Below are 23,290 nucleotides of genomic sequence, written 5' to 3'. Positions count from 1 at the left end.
ATTTGAATGTGCAAATTTCACAGAAACGGCGCTCGGTCAGCGTCTCGAGGCAGAGAGACCGAGACTTGTGCAATCAGCATTTCGACACATTCGAAACGTTTTGGGGACGGCCCGGTCACGGGGCACCCACTGCCGACAAGATAAACAAATTAAAGCTGGACAATTTACTATATGGCGCCCCTGAATCACCGTAAGCTGTCGCTAGCTGAGCCAGCAGAGACAGTTGAGACAGCTGCGACAGCTGTGGGAGGCACTCGATTCGCATTCGGCTCGTAGTTTGTTCGACGCAAATAGTTTGCTCTGAAATCAATCGATGCCTTTTCATTATTTTTGGCGCCATCATTCAGCAGAAGTTTTGACGAAAAGCTGCACTGAAAATGAAAATTTTGCCAACTTGCCAAGTTCGTAAGTTGACCAAAGTTTTTGCCTTAGTCAGCTAGGTCAGGCGGACACAACAAATGGCACTGCCTGTCCCTAAGAATGCTCGATTGTTAGTCTTTAGAATTTAGTTAGATTTTCTATTTTAACGGAAACATCGAACATTTAACGTTCGATTATGTAAAAACTCCAAATACATATACATTTATATATATATGTCATATATGTAGTGAAAATACTGTGTAAATAAAATGCATATTACAAATGAATTCGGAATGTGTTTGACTTTTAGCTTTGTACAGTTACTCTCAAACCAACTGCGCGTCCGTTACTTTTATAGCAAGCTTAGCTGCCAAAAGTGCTTCTTCAACTGTTAAGCTTTCCACAGTATGCATCAAACTTTATAGTACGATGAATCATTTGTTTGATTTCAAATACTAAATCTAAATTTATGTCAAAAATAGTTTATGGAAAATTTGTTTTTTCATTTATCATCATTTATTTAATTTCTAATATTTTTTAATTTTCTATATTTATTTGTCAGTTTCGTGAGCGGTTTCAAAGCTTATTTATACCATTCAAAAAATATTTGAGCTTTAGATTTTCTGACCTCACCTCAATATTATATATGCGGCAAACTAATATTACTTAATGTATTTTTTGAAATGGAAGGCAAAGAACTACACTAATTTTGTTTCTAGTCAATTTTTTGGAATGAAAGTGAAGTAGGGTATGCTCGCCTAGGAGTTACCTGTACCATATGCCACAATGACATGCGCAGGCAACAATTATAACTAAATTCCAATTTTGCTGACTTACTCATTCAATCTCTGGTAATGATGATATGATGATATTGATAATAATATAATATAAATATAATCTTTCTTTAACAATGTCAATGACTAAACTCATCAAAGATACCAGAAACCAAATATTTTGATTAAATTAAAGTAAAAAGTTTAGGCACACATCTTTTATGTATAGCGTTAAGAAACTCTTTTAATAAGATAACTTGCCCGATCTGCCTTTATTACCACATAAGACTAGACATTTGTATAGAGTATGCATAAATCACATAGGGCTAAAGTCACACTGCCATCGAATACGTGATCAATGAAGATGCCAGCGAACACTCAAGCTCAAAGGAGAGCAGCGTGTGCGGCGCATTATGCAGCTGCCACAAAAGCCCGCCAGGACATGGCGTGCGCTTTGACAATGTGATAGATTAGGAGATAGATAAATATGTATTTGGCATAGAAAGCATTTGCGAATACACCAAATCATCGATGCATTTATGAAAATTTGAATAGTTCTTCCCGGTTCTGTGCTGCCACTCGCTCCCATGAGAGCAAGTTTCATTGATGTCAATAAGACAAGACAAGTCATGTTTCGAATAGCTACTACAATATCCTACAATATATAATGAGTTTTGAAAGATTTTATGTCTGTTCTCTCACTATCGACACCTAACTGTGCCTTGTGTAACTGGAAACTCTTTTTATTTAAAATGAATATTAACTTTCTACAAATTACGTAAGGCTATTTACTATGGTCTAAGTTGTTTAGCCAGGCTCAACATGGATGTATTTTGCCCCTAAGCAAGAAGCTAATGATTTGTGCTATGCGATTAGTAATTTAAAGGTATTCATTTAAATATTAAAGCAAAGATCCTATGCTGCAGTATATCAAGTTTTAAAACGCTGTCAGCCTTGATACGTTGACAGACACTCACATGCTCTCAATTGGAGTCGTCTTTCTCTCGCTGTGTGTCTGCCTCTTTCTAGCCTGACAAAGTTTAAAGTAAAGACCCAGCTGCCGTTGAGCTGAATACATCCAAAGTGGGCAAACAGCCCTTACAAATGCCAGGTCACGTTTTGGCCATTTATCACTCTTATTTGAGCTGTTATATTAGATACTCAGATAATATTCATACATACATACATTTATCTATACATATGTACGTGTGTGTGCTTGTGTCATGTACTGCAATACACATATACAAATATGTAATTCTACATTTTACAGTTATAAAAACATGTCCTAATGCTCTTAGGCTCGCACGAACAGTTTACAATTTCAGATAAAATTTAAATGTGGCCACAAGTTATTCACCAATTTGTTAAGGAAATTAGTATTAATACATAATTATAGCTTAAATAGTATTATATTGCTATATATATATAAGTGTGTGCCTAAACTGTGTCGAAGACTTGCAGTAGGCTGACCCCATGACGTCTTTGGCTTTGTATTTGAGGTTCTTTAAGAGCACTAAAAATTTATATTTAAAATATATATATTTATATTATATATTATATATTTATATTATATATGCAACTTAATATAACAATCCTTATCATATTTTCAAATTTTCTTCTTCAACAATATATCGTCTTTTGAACCAACTAATCAAGGGACCAACGTCTTCCCATCTCTCTCTCTCTCTTATCCCTCTCTTTCGGCTGTTCTCCTTATTTTAGCGAGGGAAAAGTAGTGCAGTTGCAGCTACCTTTAGTTTTAAATATATATACTAACATAGCGACTCCATCCCATTCAGAGCATGTAATCTTACTTAAGTGTTAGCAATGTAACTTCCTATAGAGCAGTTAGCTTAACATATATGGAAAATATTGCAATTGTCAAACAGTTTTCGGCTTTTATTTGACGAAAAGTGCAGCTGATGGACAGCAATTTCAACGCGAAACGTATAAGAAATATATATAGATAGATAATGTAAGTACTATAATATATTTTCAATAAAAGCATGCAAGTGCTGGATCCGACACCAGCGAAGGAAGGCCAATAAAGTTTGAAGATGCTGAATAAGCGGAGTCTCTGCTTTTTTGGCTAACATGAAGGGCAGACTCAATAAACTATCAGAGGCGCAACACTTGATACTCAAACTGCAAACTAACAAAACTACACAGTGAAAACTTTATTACATCCACTTCTGGTCGGGCATAGCCGACTTTCTCAGCAAGTTGTGCACAATTCTCTTATGAGAGATAACGAGTTTTAAGACCCAAAGCAAATCTGTCAAGCTTGAATATACAAATGCTGAGCTTGATTTGGAAGCCCAGCACTAATGTTTTTTAAACTAAATACTATTGTCAGCGCAAGGGAAATAGCTACGATTTGGCTTAATTGTCAATCTAATATCAGAGACCGAGGTAATTAAATATTTTGCAACTGAACTTGCTGTGCGATTTCGGTTTGCAAATGTTACACGGGCTAATTAAAACCGGGCACATAATTAACATGTGTGTTGCCTTAGCAAAGCTCGGAATATGACACGCAAAGGACTGCACCAGCTATTCGAATCGTTGGCTAAAAATAGGAGAAGACCGAATTAGCCATTTTCAGGTAACTATAATTAGGTATCCGGAGAGAGTTTCGGTAGCAACAGTCATCGCTGTTGCCACTGTTTCAGTTTAGTTCCAATTGTCAGCGCTTGCTGCAGGACAAACTCGGATCCTGGCCTTTAATTGGGCTGGCTGGGCTCATTGCAGGCTTCCGAGTTTTGGCAAGCTGAAACTGGCATTTAATTGGCAGCAAAAAGTGCAGACTCAGCTCAGGTACATACAACGGAATTATTTGTTAATATTAGCCGTGCGCCACGTAAAAGGCCCTCGGGAGAGTTCGAGTCAATGACTGTGTGAGGCCTTTTGGGGAATTTGTGAAACAGCCATGTGGCACGGCTGCTTTTTGTCAAGCCAACTCAAACTCTGAAGGCAGATAAGGATGAAAGCCGCCAGTGAAGTCTCAAAGCGAGCCTCACAGCTCAGAGCACACAGCTCACAGCATTGTTTGCCTTTGCGTCGTTCAATTCGAGCAATTTGTCTACGGCACATTCTTTGGCCGAGCTCGCATTTCTATGCGCCTGCCTTTGACATGGGGCTAGTGCAAATATTTTCCAAATTTTGCTATCCCATTGCTAATGGGAACGAATTAAATATGCGACCAGAGCATTTCGCTGGACATATTTGTCTGGCTGGCTCCGAATTTCTTGCTACGGCACTAGTGATTCGTAAATTCCGCTCTGCGGCCTCAGGCAAATATTGCCAGGACAAAGGAACGTCCACATAGCTCCAACTTATTTCAGTTATGAATACACAAATATAAATAGAAAAGTATTGCAAACAAAACCCACTCAAATAATCTCTTTATTCTATTTAAATGTAGACGATAAGTATACAAATATCCACAAATATCAATTTATAGATATACAAATATTTAATAAAATAATATTTAATAAATGATAAATAATAAATAATAAATAATAAATAATAAATAATAAATAATAAATAATAAATAATACATAATAATAATAAATAATAATAATAATAATAAATAATAAATAATAAATAATAAATAATAAATCATAAATAATAAATAATACATAATACCTAATCATCCTCCCTCATACCTCCTCCCTATAAATCACCTCCTCCCTCCTAATAATAATCCAAATCTAATAACTCACTCAATAACTCCTCAATCCTCCCTCCTAAATATCCCTCCTAATACTAATAATAACTAATCCTCCCTCCTACATCCCCTCCCTCCTCCCTCCTCCCTCCTCCCTCCTCCTCTCCCTCCTCCCTCCTCCCTCCTCCCTCCTCCCTCCCCTCCCCTAATCCCTCCTCCTCCTCCTCCTCCCTCCTCCCTCCTCCCTCCTCCCTCCTCCCTCCTCCCTCCTCCCTACTCCCTCCTCCCTCCTCCCTCCTCCCTCCTCCCTCCTCCTCCTCCCTCCTCCCTCCTCCCTCCTCCCTCTCCCTCCCTCCTCCTCCTCCCTCCTCCCTCCTCACCTCCTCCCTCCTCCCTCCTCCCTCCTCCCTCCTCCCTCCTCCCTCCTCCCTCCTCCCTCCTCCCTCCTCCCTCCTCCCTCCTCCCTCCTCCTCCTCCCTCCTCCCTCCTCCCTCCTCCCTCCTCCCTCCTCCCTCCTCCCTCCTCCCTCCTCCTCCTCCTCCCTCCTCCTCCTCCCTCTCCCTCCTCCCTCCTCCCTCCTCCCTCCTCCCTCCTCCCTCCTCCCTCCTCCCTCCTCCCTCCTCCCTCCTCCCTCCTCCCTCCTCCCTCCTCCCTCCTCCCTCCTCCCTCCTCCCTCCTCCCTCCTCCCTCCTCCCTCCTCCCTCCTCCCTCCTCCCTCCTCCCTCCTCCCTCCTCCCTCCTCCCTCCTCCCTCCTCCCTCCTCCCTCCTCCCTCCTCCCTCCTCCCTCCTCCCTCCTCCCTCCTCCCTCCTCCCTCCTCCCTCCTCCCTCCTCCCTCCTCCCTCCTCCTCCTCCTCCTCCCTCCTCCCTCCTCCCTCCTCCCTCCTCCCTCCTCCCTCCTCCCTCCTCCCTCCTCCCTCCTCCCTCCTCCCTCCTCCCTCCTCCCTCCTCCCTCCTCCCTCCTCCTCCCTCCTCCCTCCTCCCTCCTCCCTCCTCCCTCCTCCCTCCTCCCTCCTCCCTCCTCCCTCCTCCCTCCTCCCTCCTCCCTCCTCCCTCCTCCCTCCTCCCTCCTCCCTCCTCCCTCCTCCTCCTCCCTCCTCCCTCCTCCCTCCTCCCTCCTCCCTCCTCCCTCCTCCCTCCTCCCTCCTCCCTCCTCCCTCTCCTCCTCCTCCTCCTCCTCCCTCCTCCCTCCTCCCTCCTCCCTCCTCCCTCCTCCCTCCTCCCTCCTCCCTCCTCCCTCCTCCCTCCTCCCTCCTCCCTCCTCCCTCCTCCCTCCTCCCTCCTCCCTCCTCCCTCCTCCCTCCTCCCTCCTCCCTCCTCCCTCCTCCCTCCTCCTCCTCCCTCCTCCCTCCTCCCTCCTCCCTCCTCCCTCCTCCCTCCTCCCTCCTCCCTCCTCCCTCCTCCCTCCTCCCTCCTCCCTCCTCCCTCCTCCCTCCCTCCTCCCTCCTCCCTCCTCCCTCCTCCCTCCTCCCTCCTCCCTCCTCCCTCCTCCCTCCTCCCTCCTCCCTCCTCCCTCCTCCCTCCTCCCTCCTCCCTCCTCCCTCCTCCCTCCTCCCTCCTCCTCCCTCCTCCCTCCTCCCTCCTCCCTCCTCCCTCCTCCCTCCTCCCTCCTCCCTCCTCCCTCCTCCCTCCTCCCTCCTCCCTCCTCCTCCTCCCTCCTCCCTCCTCCCTCCTCCCTCCTCCCTCCTCCCTCCTCCTCCTCCCTCCTCCCTCCTCCTCCTCCCTCCTCCCTCCTCCCTCCTCCCTCCTCCCTCCTCCCTCCTCCCTCCTCCCTCCTCCCTCCTCCCTCCTCCCTCCTCCCTCCTCCCTCCTCCCTCCTCCCTCCTCCTCCTCCCTCCTCCCTCCTCCCTCCTCCCTCCTCCCTCCTCCCTCCTCCCTCCTCCCTCCTCCCTCCTCCCTCCTCCTCCTCCTCCTCCCTCCTCCCTCCTCCTCCTCCCTCCTCCCTCCTCCCTCCTCCCTCCTCCCTATCCCTCCTCCCTCCTTCCCTCCTCCCTCCTCCCTCCTCCTCCTCCCCTCCTCCCTATCCATCCTCCCTTCCTCCCTCTCACCTCCTCCTCCTCCCTCTCCCTCTCCCTCCTCCCTCCTCCCCCCTTCTCCCTCCTCCCTCCCTCACTCCTCCCTCCTCCCTCCTCCCTCCTCCCTCCTCCCTACCTCACTCCCCCTCCGCCCTCCTCCCTCCTTCCCTCTCCTCCTCCCTCATCCATCCCTCCGTTCCCTCTGTCCTTTTTTTCTTTCTTTCTTCTTTCTTTCTTTCTCCTACTCCCTCCCTCCTTTCCCTCGCCCCTCCTTTCCATTCCCTCTCCTACATCTCTCCGCCACTCCACTCTCTCTTCCCTTATCGTCCTTCTTTTCGATCCCATGTACGAACTTCTAAAGCGTACCGAAAAACTGTATAAATGGTTATATGAAGTTGCCTCAGTAAACTATTGCAATGTTAATTCAGTTTCAAGCTCTCACTTTGCATTAAACAAGTATTATTTTTATATACCTTCAGTTATGTAGTTATAGTTAGAGTGTTCTAGTCGGGAGTGTCCGAAAATGAGATACTTGCTCAGAAATGCCTTTTATGTCATGCTTCTTGTATTCATACAGTTATTAAATATGTTTTGCTCTAATTGTATAAATGTAATGGAAAAAGTCTCAAGTCTTGGAAGAAAATATGCAAGTTATATTCATTATGTATTTATTTATTGTTGCTAGCTTAAGTCGTCTTCAAGATAAAAATAATAACAATTTGATAATCACTTAAGTATATTCAGGATCTGTTTACTTAGATATTATGTACATTAATAGATGAAGTAAATAAAATATATATTTTTAATTATATTTAAATATATATATATATATATATATATATATATATATATATATATATATATATAAAAGGTGGAAATGAAACGCTATGAATGTCTCAATTTGCTATATATATTATTTCGATCAGGCGTTGATAAACGAGCATACTTCCAATAGTCTATTAAATATAATAAAGTTAAAACAAATCCTCAATCAAATGCAGCATTTTATATTATATGTTAATATATATGTTAAAACTGCAGTTAATACTGTTTTTCCGTTTCACCAGGTACTTATCATATATCCACGAGAATTTATTATTTATGTAGCATTTATTATTGCCTTGGAGTACAGAATTGCCCTTCCCAAAATAACAATTTTTATGAAATATTAGAAAAAGCAATGTCACAAAAGAGGTAATAAATTGTATTGAATTGAGAATTCAAATTAAAAATATACATAAAGAAGAGCTGCTGCCTTACCATTTATTGAAAAAGTAAACCCCGCTCAAATATTCCATTTCATGAGCCTGTCATTAAAAGAGATTAGAGACAGATGGAGCTGGCTTTCACACTTTTAAGATGTTTTTGAACTGTTTTACAAGTTTCGACAGCTTCGCACGTTCACATTTTAGTGTGATTTAGTATTTAATATTCCGTTGGCAGTTTAACTGTAAAGCACAGTAAAAGAATTATCTTGCCTCCCCGAAGATCAAATACCCTGCCAAGCACTTAGCAGATGCATGCATCAGGAGAAGTCTGGAATTTCTATTATGAATAATAAAATTACAGCACATTTATGGCCTGGAGTAGATAATTCGAATCCTGCGATTCGTATACTCTTTCACTATGGGACCAGTCACTGAAGGACTTTAAATCTAGAATAACAGTAAATTCGTCTGTATGTAGGCGGGTTACTGTTGACTTGTTCTATTGATTTCTAACAAATTATTGAGATTGATCAAAAATATTCTATTCACGCTTGCTGAGCGCGTTGCAAGTCCAATGTGTTCCTCAGTTAAATCACAATTTTTTCAGGTAGATCCTTCAAGTATGAGCTATGAGCTCTAAGGTGCGCTAGCTATGACGTGGCAAATTCGAAAATATTGATTTTCGACTAAGCTTAACCAAAGCCGAGTATTGTGCAGTGGGCATTCGACTACTTTTTATAAATTAATCAAATATTTATTTGATGTTTCTTTGTTAATGTTGCATGCTGCATTGCGCAGCACCTAGTTCGCAGCGCTGAGGCAAGCTTGAGGAGTTTGGCAATCGCAGTAACTGAATATTAAAAGCAAATGGATGTTCAATACTCTTCCAGCTGTGTGCATTGAATAAGTGTTGCAAATAAAATCGTACGAATTTCATAAAGGCTTTCAGCGCGCAGAGTGCGATGGAGCATGCTACACGCAGTAGTAGGCAATGTTGGTTGGGTGCGTCTTGCTTGCATATCAAAGGATGCTATTATAAGTCAGTTGATATTATTTATTTATCCGAAACACTTGTCTGACTCAAACATGCGGTCTGTGGCATGTTGCATGAGGGTGCCGGCTGCTGGCAGCTGACTGCTGTGGATTACCCTTTTTGCGGCAACATTTAATTCCCCCAGTGAGCGCTGCTGCAATTGAGACGTTAAGCACACACACACACACACTGTCCGCATGTGTGCGGGTGTCAAGTCATCTGTATTAAATATTTATGTGAGTCTTGCCCTTAAAGAACGAAACATTTTTGCGCTTTACTTCAATGTGTTGAACAACATGTGTTTTCATGTCCTTAAGCTGAGTCGGTAACAAAATAATGTTGCTCATGCCGAGTTTTACGTCAATGACAGACAGCCTCCCCTACCCCTGCCCCGCTGCCTCTGCCCCCTCTTCACCCTCTGGCTTTGCACTGTGTGTTGTCCTTCGCCCGGGCCCCCACACACACAGTCAGAAATGTGGCTCGTACGTCCCAAGGTTCCTGTTCAGCAGCAAACACTAACACTGAAATGGTAAGTTACACTTGGCCCCATTTACTCCCCATGTGGCACACATATATATAGGTATATATATACAATATATATCAAGTTTTGAATACGTGTAAAGGCGCTCTTTCGGGACCGCCTTTCTTTGTTACTTCCACGTGCATTTGTAAATACAAAATGCAATTTGTGCGCCGCAGCGTGGGCTGACATTTAGCTTTCGTTTGAGTTTTTTTGAGACGTTTCGTGCCTATTTGGTAGGGCAGGAAATTTACCCTGTGGCGCTTGCACTGCTGTGCATCCGACTAGATGTACACGTACATGTCAATATTCACAGAGTGAGAGTGTGTCGTGGTCTCTTGCTCTATTGATTTACCAGCAGCAGCAGCAGCAGCAGCAGCAGCAGCCAACCCGCTTGACATACACATTTGCGGTTGACTCCGACTCGGTGGTAAGTTCAGGGCATTTCTTTTCCTTCGCAGTTTTGATTTTAGCCAAATGCTGGTCGCGCAGATGCTGAGCTTGCATTTCGCATGGCCGAAACTTTTCCTTTCACAAAAAAATATTAATTATTTCCGAAATGGCCCAGGCCCAGGCCCAGGCCCGACCGACCCAAGTGGCGGCAGCGTTGGTAACTTGGCTTATTGGCGGGTCAGTTATGCGAATGTTAATTTGCGTGAAAGTCTTGCCCCTAAAGCAAACTTGATTAACAATGGAAACTTTTCGACAACGAGCCAAGTTCAAGACAAGTCGTCCAATTGTTTGCAGCCAACCGGCCAGCCCCACCAGAAGTCTTCCTGCAGCTCGTCGACTCTCAACTAGGCGAGAAGAAGTTTCCACTTTGTGCCAAATTAATTAATGGAAAATTATGGTGCACAAATTGGCATTGGCTATGAAACAATTATCACCTATGCACACATATATATCCGTAGTAAATGGCTCGTCGCTCGGAAGATGAGCAAGGGCCCTTTAATTGGCTACAATCTTTGATTAGTGTTTTCATCATGTCTGTTACCCAAGAACAGAGTGAATATGGGAAATAACCATTTCACAAGAGCAAAAACCTAATCTTCGAGATTTAGGAATTCCCCCAGCTGAGCTACAGAGAAAGCTTTGATCAGTCAATTATAATCAATAATATCAATCAATAATACTTCTTGGTAGAGAATCACACAATCACTGTTGATCAGTGTTGGTCACTCTTGTCTACAGATAAAACTATATGCTATATTGTTCTGGCAATATCAATTTTGAAATCCACAAACCATTTGGCTTCAAAGCACAACTCAATTAAGTAATTTCTACAATTTGTTCTTGGAAAAAGTTTTCTAATATTATTTATTTTTATTTTTTGTTTAATATTATTTGCCATTAAAACTAAATTTTATTGAATTACTAATTTCATTATAAATTTATTTTTTTAACACAATTTATAAAAAGTCCATAAAATATTTCCATAGAGTGGCGGAAAAGCCAAGTAGTTAATTTGTAGTCCAAAATAATTCTGAAAAGAAGGTTATAAATTGTTTTGCTATATTATAAAGGAAAAAGTTTTCTAAGTTTTAATATTATTTGCTATTAAAACGAAATTTTATTGAATTACTAATTTCATTAAAAATTTATTTTTAAGCACAATTTATAAAAAGTCAATAAAAAATTTCCATAGAGTGGCGGAAAAGCCACGTAGTTAATTTGTAGTCCAAAATAATTCTGAAAAGAAGGTTATAAATTGTTTTGTTATATTATAAAGGAAAAAGTTTTCTAAGTTTTAATATTATTTGCCATTACAACTAAATTTTTTAAATTTAAAAAAAGTCAATAAAAAATTTCCATAGAGTGGCGGAAAAGCCAAGTAGTTAATTTGTAGTCCAAAATAATTATTCTGAAAAAAGAGAATATAAATTATTTTGCTATATTATAAAGGAAAAAGTTTTCTAAGTTTTAATATTATTTGCTATTAAAACTAAATTTTATTGAATTACTAATTTCATTCAAAATTTATTTTTAAGCACAATTTATAAAAAGTCAATAAAAAATTTCCATAGAGTGGCGGAAAAGCCACGTAGTTAATTTGTAGTCCAAAATAATTCTGAAAAGAAGGTTATAAATTGTTTTGTTATATTATAAAGGAAAAAGTTTTCTAAGTTTCAATATTATTTGCCATTACAACTAAATTTTTTAAATTTAAAAAAAGTCAACAAAATATTTCCATAGAGTGGCGATAAAGTTAAGTAGGTAATTTGTAGTCCAAAATAATTATTCTGAACAATGAAATTCAACTTACTTCGTGTTGATTTTTGTAGGACTCGATAGAGAAAGTGTTTAGGCATTTGCTAGCCATGTTAAATGTGGCCTTCTCGCATTGCCTAACTCTATTTGGAGTACCTAAGCTCGTTGCTCTGATGGCAAAGGGTCTAATGTATTCAAGCTGAAATGGAATCAAACTAGAGCTGAGCTGGCTGTGCAGCTGGAGTACCCTCTGCTCTACTTAGCTGCTTAATAGCTGCGATTTATTATTGCCAAATATCAAATTGCAATTGGCTTTTGACTTTAAGCTCGTAATTTTTTTGGCACTTGACAAATGTACGCTCATAGATAAAGCAGATTACGTTACTAGCCGGCTAGGTAGGGACGCAGAGTGCTGGGATTTGGCTTAAGCCATCTGAATGTTTATGCAGATAGGTAGGTATTTTTGCATTTGCATTTGCATTTGCCTTTTGAAAGCATTAAAGTAACATATTGCTGGCGCGCAAATGATGTTTATGTCATTCGAGTCAATGCCTGCATTCGAGTCATATTGCACGTTCCAAATATTCGCAAGAAATGTGAAATTCGACTGCATACACGAAGATGCCGATAAAGGAGGAGCAGCACTTTAAGCGCTAAATAAACATGAATCTGTGACACGAAATGAGCTCACCTTCCTGGCTGAGCCCGCAGCAACCTCGCCGGCGTAGCACTCTCACTCGTCGCCGTCGCCGTCGCAGTCGCAGTCTCTCGCCGCCTGTTTGCTTTTGTGCGGCATTTGTGGCACGCCGAGCTTCACATTACCTTTTGTGCGCCGGCAACACATAAACGAGGACGCGCGTGTACAGGAAGTGCATTAAAAGCGCAAAGCTTCAAGTACAGCTGGCAGCGTGCAATGCCGTGTGGACTTGCACATGCACAGCATTCTTTTTTCTAAGCTCACCAAGATTACAATGCGCTCAGCCTGCTCAACTGCTTTCGTGACGTCGGTCTACCCTGCCCTGCCCTTCCCAGCGTTGCTCTGCCTGCCCTGACAGTGGGTAATCAAGCTGCGGTCGGAGAGCCAAGAAACTTTACGTGAACACTTTAAGCTGCTGTTCTGATCTCTATACAGTTGGACCACCAAAGGTGACATAGATTAAATAGAATCCCAGCCATGGTCCAAACTACTCCTACTCACAGATTACTCTTGAAAAATCGGATAAATAAAGAATTATATATAGTTGTGTTTAAGAAAATAGTAGTGCGATGGAACATCAAATGTTGGACAAAACAATTTATTGATAAACTCATTACATTGGAAGCTTTTTGAAATGAATATGAAGTTTTTTTTTATAAACTTAGATGTTTTTTGGTTCCAAACATAGGAACTTGTGTACTTCAGGGCTGGAGAATGAAAGATTCTCCGATTTTAAAAGCATCTCTCTAAAATCGTGAAAAACTAACGAGCTCTGACCCAAAGTAAATGGAGCTTTTTACAGTTTTATTCCTTACATTATATTCTAAACAAAAAATGGGATATTTTTAATTTTCGATCGGAAAAATTACAAGAAGTGTAACACTACTATTTTACAGAACATCATGCTCTAAAGTATTCAATGTGTCAAGCTTCATATAAAGAAAATTCACAGATCGAAGTTCACGTATTTAGAGAAGGAAAGCTACATAACAGCAGGGCAAACACTTATGAGAAAAGGAACATTAGCTGGGCTCTCTTTCCGAAGATTCTCAAAATTGTTTAGACAGAGCAGCGACAAGAGAAGATCAAACTTTGCTCATAATAATCGCCAGATCAGTCATCAGTCAGCTGACATTCTTTTCAGACGACTTCGACTTTAAAGAAACATTTTCTAATACCAAAGTATATTTTATTAAATTTATAGCTCACCATAAAATCACATAGTTCGACAAAACAAAGATTATAAAATATTAAAAAAATTACTATGAAATGCGCAGCAAGTCAACGGCAAGATGAATGCAGCCACAGAACTTTAATTTGACGGCGCTTCATATAAATTCATAAAATTACTTGGCCCAGTTCCAGCCAAAAAATTGGCAAAAAACGAATACAGCGAAGGCAAAGCTGCCTGAGCTTGGGTATATGCCTTTTCAAGTGTATGATGGATTTTTCAGCAGTCCCTAATTTGTTATAATTTGTTCTGTATTTAATTGTTGGCATTTATTTTCGATTAATTACGAATATATATATATATGACAATATATGTATATTTATCGGAAATTCTGCAGGGTATTCAGGAGCCACACTCGATTATATTTCTATTCAGATTCTTGGCATCATATATATGTCCATTTGCACACACCTACCTGGCGCAAGAGTAATATATATCGCATGCTCAGTCTGCACGCAGATTCATATTCGAGTGCCGTGAACGGGGTTCTTTGGCGGGCGACGACAGCAGGAGTTCTGCAATTAACTATGCCATTATACGACGGCCAAGCCGACATATACAATTCATGACAAATTGCATTAACGTTTGCGAGGCGGCACCCAAGGATGTGGCCCACACAGCTGTCTATCCGGGCCATTTCCATTTTGCTCTAAGTTGGCTGTGACGTCACTTCCTCGTGTTGCATATTCCTTGACTCGCCAGCGAATTGACCTTCAAAGCATTTTCACACAAATCGACCAAAAAATTTCTATCTGCATACGTATATACATATGTATGCTTTCCCATACCCGTTCACGCTGCGAACAAAGTGTATTGGTTCTCTGTAATGCTCGTCCAACGGTCCGCAAGAAGTCAACGGATTTGAAGCTACAAATTTCAAATTATTAATCAACATCTTACCACGAGGAATCCTCAATGGTGACGTGACTTGGGGGCTAACTATACTGGAAACAGAGACTTAGAAGCTAGTATGTTTGATATTTAGTATTTAGTATGTTATTATATTAGTATGATATTTTAATATTTTAATATTTTAATATTTTAATATTTTAATATTTTAATATTTTAATATTTTAATATTTTAATATTTTAATATTTTAATATTTTAATATTTTAATATTTTAATATTTTAATATTTTAATATTTTAATATTTTAATATTTTAATATTTTAATATTTTACTCTTTACTATTTTCATCTTTTCCTCTTTTCCTCTTTTCCTCTTTTACTCTTTTCCTCTTTTCCTCTTTTCCTCTTTTCCTCTTTTCCTCTTTTCCTCTTTTCCTCTTTTCCTCTTTCCTCTTTCCTCTTTTCCTCTTTCCTCTTTTCCTCTTTTCCTCTTTTCCTCTTTTCCTCTTTCCTCTTTTCCTCTTTTCCTCTTTCCTCTTTTCCTCTTTTCCTCTTTTCCTCTTTTCCTCTTTTCCTCTTTTCCTCTTTCCTCTTTTCCTCTTTTCCTCTTTTCCTCTTTTCCTCTTTTCCTCTTTTCCTCTTTTCCTCTTTTCCTCTTTTCCTCTTTTCCTCTTTTCCTCTTTTCCTCTTTTCCTCTTTTCCTCTTTTCCTCTTTTCCTCTTTTCCTCTTTTCCTCTTTCCTCTTTTCCTCTTTTCCTCTTTCCTCTTTCCTCTTTTCCTCTTTTCCTCTTTCCTCTTTTCCTCTTTTCCTCTTTTCCTCTTTTCCTCTTTTCCTCTTTTCCTCTTTTCCTCTTTCCTCTTTTCCTCTTTCCTCTTTTCCTCTTTCCTCTTTTCCTCTTTTCCTCTTTTCCTCTTTTCCTCTTTTCCTCTTTTCCTCTTTTCCTCTTTCCTCTTTTCCTCTTTTCCTCTTTTCCTCTTTTCCTCTTTTCCTCTTTTCCTCTTTTCCTCTTTTCCTCTTTTCCTCTTTTCCTCTTTTCCTCTTTTCCTCTTTTCCTCTTTTCCTCTTTCCTCTTTTCCTCTTCTCTTTCCTCTTTTCCTCTTTTTCCTCTTTTCCTCTTTTCCTCTTTTCTCTTTTCCTCTTTTCCTCTTTTCCTCTTTTCCTCTTTTCCTCTTTTCCTCTTTTCCCTCTTTTCCTCTCCTCTTTTCCTCTTTCCTCTTTTCCTCTTTTCCTCTTTCCTCTTTTCCTCTTTTCCTCTTTCCTCTTTTCCTCTTTTCCTCTTTTCCTCTTTTCCTCTTTTCCTCTTTTCCTCTTTTCCTCTTTTCCTCTTTCCTCTTTCCTCTTTTCCTCTTTTCCTCTTTTCCTCTTTTCCTCTTTTCCTCTTTTCCTCTTTTCCTCTTTCCTCTTTTCCTCTTTCCTCTTTCACTCTTTTCTCTTTTCTTCTTTTCCTTTTCCTCTTTTCCTCTTTTCCTCTTTTCCTCTTTTCCTCTTTTCCTCTCTTCCCTCTTTTCCTCTTTCCTCTTTTCCTCTTTTCCTCTTTTCCTCTTTCCTCTTTTCATCTTTTCCTCTTTTCCTCTTTTCCTCTTTTCCTCTTTTCCTCTTTCGTTTCTCTTTCCTCTTTCCTCTCTTCCTCTTCCTCTTTCCTCTTTTCCTCTTTTCCTCTTTTCCTCGTTTCCTCTTTTCCTCTTCCTCTCTCTCCATGTTAATATATATAATGTTTGAATTTATTTATTTGTTTTTGAGCAGTGAGCGAGTATCATGCAGTCAGTGGCGCCGTTTCCCATTTTCTAACTTGGTTAGTGTATGTATATGTGAGAATGTATATACATATACAAATGTATGTAGATATGTAATGAGCATATTTTTTTGCAATCTCGTTTTTTGCACTGCGCTTGCCACATTAACGTCAACAGCTGAATTTTGGTGCCCTCATTTCTTAGTTGCTTTTATATACCCTGTGTGGAAGAGTGTGGGAAACGAGTTCAACAAAGTTGAGGAAGTGCATTTATGCATAACATATGTATGCGATGGAAGGACACAAAAGTTATATTTTCGAGTCATATATTCTTTTCCGCTTGCGTTCAGATTGTGCTAAACGTGTTTAAAATCTTTCCAGGTCTTATCCAGGGTATCGCAGAAACTTTCCTGATGCAGCGTGTTTGCCTTGACTAAGTATTTGCCATTTTGCGCATTAAGCAGCCCTGTGTGCTCTAGGTGCACCAGGCACACATACTCACCTACACTTGTATGTGTCCTAAGTGATGATATGAGTCTTTGTAGGGGCAACATATGTTTGAAACTAACAAACTCATCAAGGCGGCAGCAACTATACAGATTGGTGTGGGTAGGCCAGGGCAGGGCAGACGTTGAAGCCTTTGAAAAGGCAAAAGAGGGCTACCGGCGTATTCTGAACTTATTCGCAGCTGCAGACTTCCCCTTAAACTTAAATTCAACAATGCAGAGCATCAATTTATATCAATTTCAAGCTGATACTTTGATGTATAGGAGGCCCTTAACTATACTTGACTTAACTTTGAAGTTATCTGAAACCTTTTTTTAATTTTATGTAAATGGCTAAAGCGAAAGTATCAAGAACACCTTTTCTACCTGTTTTCTTAACCTCTATATATTATGCATCTCCTTAGGCAAAGTATATTCTATTCTTTTCCATATTCCTATTCAATATCCAGAACTTTCTAGACATTTGAAACTTTTAAAACTGACAGGAATTATTTATATATTAATTTATACAAATTCCTTTAATCAATCAATCAACTGGAGTAATTAAATACTTAATCAGAATGAAGAGCTGAGTCGATCTGTTCAATTCTAATATAGGTCCTTCCGTCCGTCGCAAATTGCTCTTCCTTATTTTGTCTAGGAATATTTTATAAAACACGCGCCAAAGTATAAATGTTTTATTACTTCGCGCACACACAACCCGCAAGCTGTGTTTGATAATTACTGTTAGGAATACTTCGAGCACGTCGCAATTGTTGCACGACCCGGGCGAAATGTCGCGACGCCGTCCGATTAAATTATTAATGTCGCATGTGTCGTGGTCCCCGGGTTAACCGGCTATATATCAGGAAACCCTGAGGCGTAATTAGTAACACTTGCCTGCCCCGAGACACCCACAGCCACATACCTATTTATTTACGGCTGGCATGGAGTAGCACAACTTGAAGTAATTACTTATCGCACAAGGTGTCTAGCTACAACAAGAAAAGCCGGCCATAAAAATTAATTTGGAAACGCTTACTCTGTGAAGCAGCAATAGGTTATCGCAATTGCGTGTCTTACTTAGATTTAACGCTGCTTCAAATGTTTCTCATGTCGCGACCTTTAAACGATGGTTGAGGAAATAAGGCTGTATTCCCGTTTCCTTAAGTTGTAGACATATATGCGCTCTAGTTTAGGACAGATGAGTCTCTGTTGTTAGCTTCTTTTGTTCATGTGTCCAAACGTTAGTTGACAACTAGACATGTGTTAGGGTCTCTGGGAGACGACCTTTACTACTATTTCTATTATTTACTAATAAGATTCAACTCTCAGCGATACCGATAACGATAACGATAACTTTGAAGATTCTATCTATGTTCCCCATTCATAAGTCATAAGTCAGCAGAAATCTCGTAAGCCACAAAAGCAACTGACTTGACATTTTACCGATAACGATAACGATAACGATAACTTTGAAGATGCTATCTATGTTCCCCATTCATTAGTCATAAGTCAGCAGAGATCTCGTAAGCCACAAAAGCAACTGACATTTTAAATATATATTCCTATGGTATATACCAGCACAAGGCTATCGCTTTTGTCGATAACTCATCCAATTTCTTTATTATCGATAAGAAATCGTCGCTGAATGGAACATCAGCTCTGCAGTTCAGTTCAGTTCAGTTATTTATACCAATATTATTCAAAACTGAATGTTTAAGTTTTTTTTAATATTTAAAGGCCACACGTTCGGACAAATCTTTTTATTGAATTTTCTATTACTACGATTCACGGTTAAGTTCAGCCAATCAATCAAGGTCGTATTAGCATCTCTCTAACGAATCACTAACGAATTTTGTGGTATCAATCAAAGTCACCGAAATGCAATGAGAACTGACCCAAGATAAGGGCGAGAGATATAGAGGGAGAGGGAGAGAGAGAGAGACAGAGAGGGAAAGTGCGCGATTAAATTGGTTTCACTTGTTATTGGTGCTAGGGGAGATTCACAAAAACGTTACAAATTAAATGCATGACAAACAGCAATGTCAATCCAGAAGCAGTCAAAGCCTCAGTCGGGAGTGCTCGACCAGGAGATACCGCACTCACACATGCAGACGCCCACATAGGCACATGTGTGGACTTAAGCTTACAAGTTTCAGCAAAAATAGTTAAAACAAACTTGTATATAAGTGAAAATGTGCCTTGCCTGCCGTCGAATGACCACACACCTCGTCTCTAGCATTATCAGGACTCGAATCTTTGCTTTCACAGAGCCAAATTTTAAATTATCAAACTAATCCTGGCAATTCAATCGTAATTGCAGTTCATAGAGAACCAATTGACCAAACGTCTTCAACGACTTCTGCACTATGAAGCGGGATTCAGTTAAATTTTAGATATTATCTAACTGTTTTATTCAATATGTGACTCATCACATGTTGGCCAAATGACCTAACTTCAATTTATAATATTTTAAGATGTATCCAAAATACAAAGAAACTATTTGGAAAATATGCAGAGTATAGATTTACTGTTGCATGTGATATTATTTTAGAACTGAAGCTTTAAGATGCTTGCAATCAATTTAAAGATAATAGAAAAGTATAGAGTGTATAGGAGATGCTTCGTAAAATATTTCCTTCTTTAGCTCTGAAAGCTGCCCTGAAACACAAGCACAATTTTCCATAGCTTCGCACTATGAAAAAAACATTCTCAAATAACTCCAATGATTCCCAGACTAAAAGACGATATTATAAATGTGTGAACAATAAAAGCAATTTTATTAATATATTCACTATCTTTTCAATCCTAACAAGAAGTTAAATTTTGAGTATACAAATATGAACTAAAGCTAATATTATAATAAAGGACCTGAATCGCAGCTGAGCTCTGGCCAATGAGAAAGGCAAGTGCCTTTGGCTGCCTTGCAAAACGGGTATACCCTGCTTGGACTGCTCGCTCTCCTGCCTCGATGGTTACTGGGCAGGCAACACAAAAGCAAAGCAAATAAAAACACGTTGCAGGAAAAAGCCACGAATGCGACACACAATTTGCATTAGGGAAACGCGAACTGGTTGGCCCAGCGTTTTGTTTTGTTGGTCCGCAGCATAACAAAATATGCTGACCTAGCGGCTCTTACACCTGCCCTTGGGGCCACAACACGGTGGTTTCTGCATTTGTCTCTCTGCCTCTGGGCAACAGCTAAGCACAGAAAAAAGAATGAAGCAAGAGCTAGACAGCCAAGCATTCTGTGTCACGGAGGGAATTGCAGTATGCACAAATGTAAATAAATTTAAAGGAATGAAACACGTGAAGAGACTCGTTTTACGTTGCCATTGAATATCCGCGTCGATAGATTACAATTAGTCCAGTCGTCTAATTTATACCAGAGGGAAAACTAAAACATGTAAAAATATTCAATTGGTAAGTCCAAAAATCAATAATCTAATGGGCTAGGCGCTTCTGGCTGAACGTAACTGGCAGAGAAGAAGAAGAGTGTGCAGTGGAAAAAGCCGAATGCAACGCCCCTTCACGCCCAACACCTGCCTAATGACGATGAGCTGATAATGGCGTTCATGTTACCTGCGGTTCACTGCGTTTGCATTTGCTGCAAAAGGACTAAAGAAAGAGAGAGAACGAGGGACACAGAGAGAGAGAAAGAGAATGCCTCTATGCCAACATTTGCGCTTGTATTTGTGAATTGAAAATGTAAAATTACACTGTGGGATGCGAGACTCGCAATTGAAATTTAGCATCTGACCTCTTCAGTTAAATTCAACGGCAGTCAGCGCTTGCTAACGGCCTACCACTGCTCCTATACCCTGCAGGGCTTTGACTAGGAGGATGCAAAATATATGTCTGAGCCAACAAAATGCCAAATTAGCGCCATATTCCCCAAAGTCATACTGCTGATTGTACGCATAAGATGCAATGATTGTTAAAACTTCGTAGAAAGTGAAAAGTGTGAAATATATTTATTCTGGATGAACTTTTCTATATGAACTTCTGTTCACTTCTAACCCTAACAACATACGAATTGTGTTTTAACAACTCAAAGTTATTTATTACTATCAATTTAAAAAATAGCTTCCCGACTTCCTTTCGATCCTGTGGTGCAGTCCTATCTGATTAAAATTTAAATTTACGACTAACTTACTACTGTCCACCCCTCCTGTATATTCTACACTTGTAAGATTAGAAACTATAGATTAAGACTAACTTACTGTTCACTTCGTCTATTGAGTTACACTAAAAATTACACATATTATTATTATTAAAGCCTCTTGGAAGATGATGTTTTGCCATGCTCCGAAGAAGCTTTAATAATAATATATGTTTTAATATATATAATAATATATGTATTATAATATATAATAATAGATGTATTATTTTAGTCTAACTCAATAGAGGAAGTGAACAGTAAGTTAGTCTTTAATCTATAGTTTCTAATCTTACAAGTGTAGAATATACAGGAGGGGTGGACATTACATTATTTCATACATTTCTAGAGAGTTATTTCGATATACCAGATCCCAAAGTGTGCATAAAATGTGTATTCCTCCATCTATTGAGTAAGTCAACAGTAACTCAATATTCGACATTTCGAGCTGTAGAGGAACTTAACAGTAGCTCACATGTCAAAAGCAAGAGCTCTATATATCCGCCCTATCTCGATTTTGGTTATACAGCTTTATGCAAACAGACAGACAGAAAAACCATATTGAATTGAGCGTCGTGAATACACAAGAATATTTTCATTTTATTTATTTTTATTTCTCATTTCATTTTGCAATATATCTAATAGTAAAAGAGGAGAGAAATTGGGTATATTGGTTGCCTTAAAATGTAGGCAACAGCCAGAAGAAGGCGTGGCAGACTCCATAAAGTATGTATATTCCTGATCAGCACGACAAACTGAATCGATCTAGCCAACTGCGTCTATCAGCCTGTCCGTAAGCTAAAGAAGCTAGAGATTAATCGTTTTTATGTTATCGATCAAAACGATGTCGATTTTCAGTTATTGATCTATCGTTATCGACCCACCTAAGGTTTTGCTATGTCTGTAGAGGAGCAGAGCTTTAATTGACCTGATTTTAGTTTTCAAACTAAAACTAAGGAAGTCCTTAGTCTCGGAGAAACGGTCCAAGAGACGTAAATACTTTAAAGCTTTGACAAATCCTTAAAGTGGATGTTCAGTAACTTAGCAGTCACAATTTCTTTGCAGCTCTGTTCCATCTGTAGATGAGCTCTACAGTGACTCAGCAGCTATCTTAACACTTTATAAGTCGGAGATTGCACAAAGCCCATGAACTCTTTTCACTTGTCGAAATAAATGGACTTCCGCATGAGTTAGTCAGCCTTAAACAAATTAAGAGCGGAGTTTGCCTTGTGACAGGCAGTGCACTGCCTATTTGGATACAAATTATCGCAGCTGTCAACATGGCAGACAGTTAATATCCAGCATCTGGGATGCTGGCTGTCAAAATACGAGCGCTGAATTTATGCGCCCATTGCACGAGTTTCAAATGAATGTTGCGTTGCTTCGCTTTATTTACCAATTCTGCAGCTGATTACTGCTGCTGCTGCTGCTCAATGTTATGTGTATGTATGTGTGCATATGTATGTGTATTTTTGTATATGTATGTTGACCCTATTTGCCATTTTGGTAAGCCCAACGGCATGGGTTGTGCCTTCCCTTCAATAGATATATAAAAATATATATATATGCATGTATATATATATGTGTGTGTGAGTGTGTGTGCGTGTGTGTGTATATATAGGTTGCCGCAGCTCTGTCGTGCATTGGTCTCATTGCAGCTGCATCTGTTAGCCATACATTTGCCGGAATATATTCTGGCTTTTGTTTAGGCCATCTGGCCAACTGTTTCTGCTTTGTTGTCAATGATAAAAGGCAACTGAATTTAAGGTTTTATTCCTTGAAGGATATGATGTTTTTTGGCCATAAGAATATATAGCCTTTATCAGAATAAACAGTCGAGTAAGGGTTCCTCCGTTCCGCCTAGTTCCTCCGTCCTTCAAGTCCGTCCCAAGCTTAAAGAATCAATAACTTTCCATGGGTCCATGAATCAATCCTGACACAGATAATTCCTCTATATGTCTGGTATTCTAAAAAGAGTTACTCTACATTATTTTTAACTTTTTCAGTATTTTACGCATTCAATTCCAAGGTTAGATAGAAGGAAGCACCTTTGAAGATAGAAGGAAGCACCTTTGAAGCAACTGTGTTCGGCCGGGGCTTAGGGTAACTTCTAGCTGACATTGCCTATATTCATTGATGCAAAGTCAAATGAGATTGTTGGAGTTGACTACGTTGATTAAGTCGTATCTGCAATGGAATATGACAGCACTGCTTAGCTAGCCTTGCTTCAACGACTTTACACTAATTAATAATTAATTTTTGGGGACCATTGAAGTAGACGTGCCTACGACAAAAGATGTCGTCAAGAGTATAAATCAAAGTACTGCCTGCACTGGGCACGCATATGT

Source organism: Drosophila hydei, unplaced genomic scaffold (assembly GCF_003285905.1).
Source record: "Drosophila hydei strain 15085-1641.00,03,60 unplaced genomic scaffold, DhydRS2 tig00008138-arrow-arrow-pilon, whole genome shotgun sequence".
NCBI classification, from domain to species: domain Eukaryota; kingdom Metazoa; phylum Arthropoda; class Insecta; order Diptera; family Drosophilidae; genus Drosophila; species Drosophila hydei.
This window is presented reverse-complemented; position numbering follows the sequence as displayed.